Source organism: Tupaia chinensis, unplaced genomic scaffold, assembly GCF_000334495.1.
Source record: "Tupaia chinensis unplaced genomic scaffold, TupChi_1.0 Scaffold138407_1, whole genome shotgun sequence".
Taxonomy (NCBI): domain Eukaryota; kingdom Metazoa; phylum Chordata; class Mammalia; order Scandentia; family Tupaiidae; genus Tupaia; species Tupaia belangeri.
The window spans coordinates 3,734,641-3,743,421 of record NW_006198305.1 but is presented as its reverse complement, the minus strand read 5'-3'; the positions used below and the strand labels follow the sequence as shown (position 1 = coordinate 3,743,421).

Sequence of the window (8,781 nt, the reverse complement as noted above, 5' to 3'; positions counted from 1 at the left end):
AAAAAAAAAAAAAAAAGAAAAAGAAAAAGAAAAAGAAAGAATGTTATGTAAGGGTTTTATATAAATAGAATCATATCCTGTATAACCTTTTTGGATGGTCTTTTTTACTCAGAATCCTCTGGAGAGCTGTCTGAGTCATTGCTTATATCAAAATCTGTTCCTTTTTATATCTAAGTAATATTCCACAGGGTGAATATGCCATAGTTTGTTTAGCCATTCACCCACTGAAGGATATCTATGTTGTTTCCAGTCTGAGATATTACAAATAAAGTGGATAGGAACATTCGTGTACAGGCTTGTGTATAAACTTAAATGTTCACTTCTTGGAGATAAATACCCAAAGGTGCAATTGCTGCATTGCATGGTAATTACCTTAGTTTTATTTTTGTTCATTTTTTGTTTGTTTGTTTGTAAGAAACTTCCAAACCCTTTCCAGAGGGGCTATATCATTTATCAACTGTATCAAAGACATATGAGTGATCCATATTTTCTACATCCTTACCAGGTTCAGTGCTGTCACTATTTTATCTTCACCAGTCGGATAGGTGTGACATAATAGCTCATCTTCCCAGGTGCTTATTATCCATCTGTATACCTTCTTCAGTAAAATGTTTCTTCTCATCTTTTGCCTAAGTTCAAATAGACTGCTTGCTTTCTTACTATTGGGTTTTGAGACTTTATATATTCTAAATACTAGTCCTCCATCAGATTTGTGGTTTGCAAATACTTTCTCTTAATCTGTATCTTATCTTTTCATCAATACTGTTTTCTGGAGGGCAAACATTTTTCATTTTGATTTAACCTAATTTATCGCTTTTTAAAAATGGATCATGGTCTGATGTCAAATATAAAGTTCATTGCCTAGCTTCACATCCTGAAGATTTTCTCCTGTTTTTTTTCCCCTAAAAGTATTATAATTACACATTTTACATTTTAAGTCCATGATCCATTTTCAGCTCATTTTCATAAGTGTTCTCTCTCTCTCTCTCTCTCTCATGCTCTCCTTTCTCATAAGTATGAGACTAAGATCAAGGATCATATTTTGTTGATAGTGTCCAATGTTCCAGCTCCATTTTTGGAAATGCTCTACTTCCCTCACTTGTGTACCTTTAAAAAAGAATCAGCTAGGCATATATATGTGGATTTACTGTTAAATTCTATTTTATGCACTACAAATCTATGTGCCTTTCCCTCCACAATTTCCACATAGCCTTAATTATTATGCCTTTACAATAAGGCTGAAATCAAGTAGACTAATCCCTCTGCTTTATTCTGATCTCAGGCAGAAAGTATTGAGTTTTTCATCATTAAGTAAAATGTTAGATATAGCTTTCTTGGAGATGCTCTTTACCACATTGAAGAAGCTCCCCTCTATTCCTGTCTTTCTGAGACTCTGAGTCATAAATGGATACTAAATTTTGTCAAATGCTTTTCCTGCATCACTTGATATAATCATGAGGTTTCTCTTTAGTCTGTTAACATGGTGAATTACACTGAATGATTTTCAAATATTGAATGAGCCTTGTATCTCTAAAATAAACTCCCCTCATCATTTTATATAGTTTTTGTATTGCTAAATTCTATTTACTAAATCTTTTTCAGGAATTTTGTGTCTATATTTCATGAGAAACATTGGTCTGTATTGGTTCTTGTGGGGTGGCTGTTTTGCCATTTGCCATCACATTAATTCTATCTCCATAAAGTGAATTAAAAAATATATCCTCTTCTGTTTTCTAGATTAGATTGTATAAAATTGTGTTAATTCTGTAAACATTTGGTAGAACACTATAGTGAAACCATCTAAGGCTAAAGATTTCTTTCTTAGGAGTTTTTAAACTATAAACTAAATTTCTTTAATATTTGGGGCTATCCAAATTATTTAAACTATTTATTTTATATTGGACCAGTTGTGGAATTGAACCATTTGACCTAAGTTGTCAAATTTACATTCGTAGAGCTTTTGGTAATGTTTCGTACTAGCCTCTTGAAGTCTATAGGGTCACTGATACTTTTTTTTATTCCTGATCATGTTGTGTGTTTTCTCTCTTTCTTTTTATTTATTTATTTAGGTCAGTCTCACTAGGTAATCTTCAATTTTACTGACCTTTTAAAAGAATCAACTCTTGCTTCCTTGATTTTCTCTACTGTTTTTCTTCTTCCAATTTCATTGACTTCAGTTCTTGTTATTTCCTTCCTTCTCCTTGATTTGGGCTTATTTTTGTTTTCTTTTTCTTGGTTCTTTAGATGGAAACTTTGATTGATGTTGGACTTTTCCTCTTACCTTAGTCCACTTTTGAACTGCTAACAGAAATACCTGAGCTTGGATGAATTTTAAAGAAATAGATTTCATTAACTCACAATTCTGATAGTCAGCAATCCAAAAGTGTAGGCTTGGCATCATGCTGACCTATGACATGACCTATGGAACCACATAGGAAAGGCAGGTATGCACACAGAGGGAACAAGCTGCAAGTAGGTCTCTCTTTATAGAAGCCAGTTATCAAGAGAACTAACCCCTTCTCATGATAGCTAGAACTCACTGGGTTTCATGAGTCACTATTAATCTATTTCCAAACTGTGGCCTCCATGATGCAATCACGATGAGCCAATCACCATCTACTAGGTCTTACTACCTCCCAACACCAAATTCCAAAACATAAAACTTTGGATCACAAACCATTTTCTCAACCATAATTCTGCTTTTGACATGTGTGCATGTAGTGCTATGAGTCTCCCCCTTAGCACTGCTTTGGCTATGTATCACAAATTTCCACATGTTACATTTTCATTTTTATTCACTTTAGAGTATTTTTTTAAATTTTCCTTAAGACTTCTGTTTTGACCTATGGATTTTTTATAAGTGTATTGTTCAGTTTCAAAGTGTTTGTAGATTTTCCTGTAATCATTCTGTTATTCATTCCTAATCTGAGCCCACTGTGGTCAGAGAACACATTCTATATGAGTTTAATCCTTCTAAATCTTTTGAAGTTTGTTTTATGACCCAGGATATGGTTTATTCTGGTATAATGTTCCACAGGCAGTTGAAAACAACGTGTTTTCGGAAAGCCTCCGGGCATCTCCATCTCTGCCTCTGCTGTCCCTTCTGGGTTCAGCTTCACAACTGTGAAGCCCTCCCCCAGCCAGAGCCTCCCCTTCCAGACCCCAGTCCTAGTGAGGACAGAAACTGTCCAAGCATCTCCATATCTGCCTCTGCTGTCCCTTCTGGGTTCAGCTTCATGGCTGTGATACATCCCCAGAGAGGGACCCCCTTTCCAGACACCAGTGCTAGTCAGATTGGCAAAGTGTCTCCCTTTCATCCTTCTCTATTTCTTCTAACTTTTTTTTTTTCTCTTTTTAAAAAATAGCTTCTGGGACCAGCAGATGGTGTAATTGCTATACTGCTGGACTCCCATGTAGTCGACTGCGGTAGCTTAAACTCATGCCGGGTGTATGTGCATGCGTGCCCAAGATCCAAAGAGGAGAATGGAGGAGAAGGAACTGTGGCATGGCCATCCTCCCAGGAGGTTATTTCTCGCTTTAAGTCTGTCTGTCTCTCTCTGTCTTTCTGGCGAGTACACACACCCTATAGCAAAAAACCTCTCTCTGAAAAAAAAAAAAAAAAGCTTCTGCCCTATTTGTGTCATTCTCTTGCTAATTTGTCTCTTCTTCCCTCAGCTAGGACAGAAAGTATCCAGGCATCTCCATATCTACCTCTGCTGTCTCTTCATGTGTGCACTGAACAGTTTTCCATTTTTAATCCAATTTTATTTTCTGCAATGTGATTTCTGTTTTTTTCTCCTCTTTTTGTTCTAGTTCTTTCCTTTTTTCTTTGCTTTTTCTTATTATTTTTGTTTCCTACTTTCTTTTTCTTTTACCTTATTTTCTTGTTTTACTGTTCAGCCCTTACCCACTGCCTAGAGAAGACCAGGTGCATAGTAGATAAACATCTGAACATTGTGAGTTTTAGAGAATTTTTGCATCTCACTGTAGTGGTTGCAGAAAGAGTGAAATTCACCTTCATAAATCTGATTTCAAAACACCTCCTGTGATTCCCACACTAGAGGACACAGTAGAAGGGAGAAAATAGCACTGAATTATTTCACAGTAAGGGAAACACAGGAGTTCACAGTTATAGAATCCTTCTCCAAAAAATTAGCCAAAAGAGAATACATTACCAAATGACTAAAAATCGAAGAGCCTCAAGATTGAGAGAATCAAGTAACACATCTCCAGCAAGGGAACCCTGTAACTTGTCTCCAAGTAGGGAAAAATTAGAGGATATTACTTAAATGTCAGAAAAATAATTTTGAATATTTATGGTAACAAAACTCTATGAGATGCAAGAGAAAAGAGATGTTGAGCTCCAAGAGATGAGGAAGTCCTTCCATGCTATGAAAGAAGAATTTGAGTAGAGTGGGAGATGACAGAAATAAGAGATAGGGACTTAAGGATGGGGGGAAAAAAGCAAAACATACAGGAAACAAGAAATGGAAAATTATTTGTTGACAATAATATGTATGTTGATGTGCTTGATTGAGCCAATATACAGTGTACTCTGAATGGAATATCTCATTTTGTATCCTGTAATGATGTACAGTGAATGAATGTAAATGAATACATTTAAATTTTAAAAATTAAATTAAATTAAATTTTAAAAAAAGAACTGTTAGATAAAAGTCTGTAATACAGGAAATAAAAACCTACCTTGAAAGTATTAAAAGCAGGTCAGACCATGCAGGAGATCAAATCTCAGAAATAGAAGACAAGATCTCTGATCTAGAAAAAATTATCAAAATTACTAAGAAAACTGAGGATAATATGCAAGAAATACTAGCTACCACAAAATGCCCAAACATCTGAATAATTGGTATCCCGGAAGATGAAGAAACTAAAGATAATTGATAATCTATTCCACAAAATCCTGGAAGAAAATTTTCCAAGTCTAGAGAGGCACTCAAACATTCAGACCCAAGAAATACAAAGAACCCCAAATAGAATCAATCCAAGAAGATCCTCTCCACATCACATCATTGCTAGATTGGCCAAAACCACAGACAAAGACAAGATTCTAAGACTGGCAAGAGAGAAACATCAAATCACTTACAGAGGATATCCCCTCAGGCTAACACCAGACCTCTCATTGGATTCAATGCAACCAAGGAAAGAATGGGAAAATATATTCTAAGTGTTAAATGAAAAACAATTTCAACCAAGAATATCATACCTAGCAAGATTATCATTCATGTGGGAAAAAGAAGATAAAAAATGTTCTCAGATAAACAAAACCTGGAAGAATTTAACAACTCCAGACCTTGTCTTCAAGAAATTCTGAAAGAAGTACTATACCAAGAAAACTAAAGACAGACAGACAGCAATAAAAGAACAAAAATACAGCCAAGAATATGGCCAACTTAATGGTAGGGACAAGTCTGGAAATAACAAAAATAACATTGAATGTTAATGCAATAAATTCTCTGATCAAGAGACACAGACTGGCTGACTGGATTAAAAATCAGAAACATTCCCTCTGCTGCCTACAAGAAACTCATGTCATGGATAAAGACATACATAGACTAAAAGTGAAGGGCTGGAAAAAGGTATTCTATGAAAACGAAAACCAGAAAAGAGCAGGAGTCACTATACTGATTTCAGACAAAATAAACTTTAAGACAAAAACCGTAAGAAGAGACAAAGAAGGGCATTATATATTAGTAAAAGTGCTAATTCACCAAGAAGATATAACACTTATAAATATCTATGTACCCAACTCAGAAACACCCAAATATGTAAAGGAAAGACTGCTAGATCTAAAAGGAGAGATAGACTGTAACTCAATAATTATAGGAGATCTCAACACCCCATTAGCTCCTTTAGACAGATCAACAAATCAAAAAATAAGCAAAGAGATCCAGGACCTAAATGATACCATAAATCAGATGGACTTGACAGATATTTATAGAACTTTCCACCCAAGAAACACAAAATATACATTTTTTCTCAGACCCACATAGTACTTTCTCAAAGATTGACCACATGATAGGGTACAAAACCAGCCTTTATAGATTCAAAGGCATAGAAACTATATCCAGCATCTTCTCCAACCATGATGGAATTAAACTTGATATTAACCTCAGGAAAAACTCTTGAAAATACACAAATACATGGAAACTAAATAATCTACTTCTGAATGACTTCATGACTACTGCAGAGATTAAGACTGAAATCAAAAGATTCATGTAAACAAATGATAATGAGTATACAAGTTTCCATAATTTTTGGGACTCTGCAAAAACACTCATAAGAGGGAAGTTCATAGCAAGAAAAAGATGGAAAGATGGCAAAGGGACAACCTAACATCATGCCTCAGGGAGTTGGAAAAAACAACAACAAAAAAAATTTTTTTAAATGCCAGGAGAAAAAAAAAATTAAGATTCAATAGAATATAAATAGAATAGAATATAAACAAACTATACAGAAAATAAATGAAAGCAAAACTGGTTCTTTGAAAAGATAAACAAGGTTGACACACTATTAGCTAGACTAATAAGAAGAGAGAAAGGAACCAGATAAATCAAATTAGCAATTAATCAGGCAACATTACAGCAGACATAATAGAAATACAAAACAACATTAGAGGATACTATGAGCTACTATATGCCTGATGTGATTTTCAAGCCACGGGGTCCAGGACTCAAACCATGTCATCTGTCATGTGTAATCCAGTGCCTTAACCTCCACATCACCTCCTGACTCACAGCTATTTTTCATTTCTTTTAGAGAGAGATTTTTACTATAGGGTGCTCACCAGAGAAACAGAAAGAGACAGAGGGACAGAAAAGAGAAATCACTCCTAGGGGGAAATGGCCATACCGCACTCCCTTCTTTCTTTCTCCTCTCACGATCTTGGGTACACACGCACATGCACCCGGCAAGAGTTTAAGCCACTGGGTCCAGGACTCGAACTGTGGTTGACTATATGGGAATCCAGCAATGTAACTATTACTCTATCTGCTGGTCCCCAAGGTATTTCTTGATGGCTACATATATATTTTAGATTAGTAAGTCCTCTTAGTGGAATAACTCTTTTATAACTATACAATGTCTCGTTCTGTCTCTAGTAATTTTCTTTGATATGAATTCTACTTTGTCTGTCATTAATATAACAGTGTTGCTTCCTTTGATTTGTCTTTGCATGATATGGTTGATCCTCAAAAAATTTGAGTCACTTCACATACACATTCTCAGCCAAGGTCAAATAAGGTAACATTCTGCATTTTGGGCTCAGCTCTCATGTTGTAAATAGTGTCCCCACAGTCTTAGTGCTATGTTTTCATATCTCTGTGCTATTTATCGATAACTTCACTGTTTTTTTCCTAATTGATGAGGGCACATCCACTTAACAGAGACACAGAGACAGAGACAGAGAGAAACAGAGAAAGCCCTCCCCTTCCCATCCATGTAGTATGGTTACACCACAATCCTTTTTCCTCCTTTCTCCATTTCATCAGGATTTGGGTCATGCATACACACATGCCTGGCATATTTTTCAAGCTGCCAAAGCCAGTGTTCAAACTGCAGTTAGCCATGTGAGATCCCACTCCCTATGCACAGCACTTAACCCTTGAACTAGGGGGTCATTATCCAATCTGTTTTTCAATTAGTGTATTTACAACATTAATGTTTGATGTCATTATTAATATGTTAGAAGTTGGGAGCCAGCAGTTAGCGTAATGGCTATGTCGCTGGACTCCCACGTAGTCGACCGCGGTTTGCGTCCCGGACCCGGTGGCTCAAAACCCACGCCGGACACATGTGCGTGCGTGCCCAAGATCCCGAAAGGAGAATGGAGGAGAAGGGATTGTGGCGTGGCCATCCCCTCTGGGGGGTGATTTCTCGCTTTCTGTCTCTCTCTCTGTTTGTCTGGCGAGCACACGTGCCCTACAGTGAAAAATCTCCCCCTCCCCCAAAAAAATGTTAGAAGTTAAATATGTCTTTTTAGCTTTTTTCTATTTTTACTGTTTCTCTTCCTGTTGTTTTTTTCCTGATTTTCTGTGGATTACTTGAACACTTTCTAAATTACAGTTTTATTTATCTATAGTGTATTTGGATATATCTCTTTGCATAGCTTTTTCAATGGTTGCTCTAGATATTGCATTATATATGCATGACATCACAGTCCACTGATGTCATTATTTTACCAGTTTGAGTGATGTATAGAAACCTTACCTCCAATTATACCCCACAACCCTTCCACATTTACCATAGAATTTCCTAAAATATTTCCTCACATAGCTTTAAAATAACATTAGACAGTGTTATACTTTTCATCTCACTTGTTGAGCACAAGTAAGAAAATTCAAGAGGAAAAGAAAAGCCTATTGTATTTACCGATATATTTTCTTACCATGTTCTTTCTAAAGTTCCAAGGTTTTGTCTCATTATTTCATTTATGTTTAGAGAATTTATTTTAGCCATTATTTTAGGTAGATCAATTTAAGATTGTTTTCCTTTACCTAGGCATGATTTTCTTACCTAAGTCTTGATTTTCTCTTTATTTATAAAGGATATGATTTTCAGGAATAAGATTCTGGGTTGGCAATTATTTTCTTTCAGCACCTAAAAGCTGTTTGTTCTATCCTCTTCTGACCTCCATGATTTCCGATGATAAAGTCATGGTCATTTTCATTTTTTTCTCTTATTAGGTAAAGTGTCACTTTTCTGTTTTCAGGATTATTATTTGTTTTTCAGTCTTTAATTTGCGAAAGTTAAATTATAATGTTT

General features: G+C 35.6%; 1 protein-coding gene across 3 annotated transcripts in view; it reads right to left on the bottom strand.

Moving 5' to 3' along the window:
- The window catches only part of CPQ (carboxypeptidase Q), a 580,759-nt gene that overhangs the window by 531,990 nt on the left and 39,988 nt on the right, over window positions 1–8,781 (bottom strand). Inside the window, exon 1 of one of the 3 annotated variants that reach the window (XM_027765482.1) lies at window positions 4,705–4,723. The exons of the other annotated variants lie outside the window; for them this stretch is intronic. The gene's annotated coding sequence lies outside the window, so the exon portion shown is untranslated. Of the gene's footprint in view, window positions 1–4,704; window positions 4,724–8,781 lie in introns of those variants that run through there. 3 annotated transcript variants of the gene reach the window in all.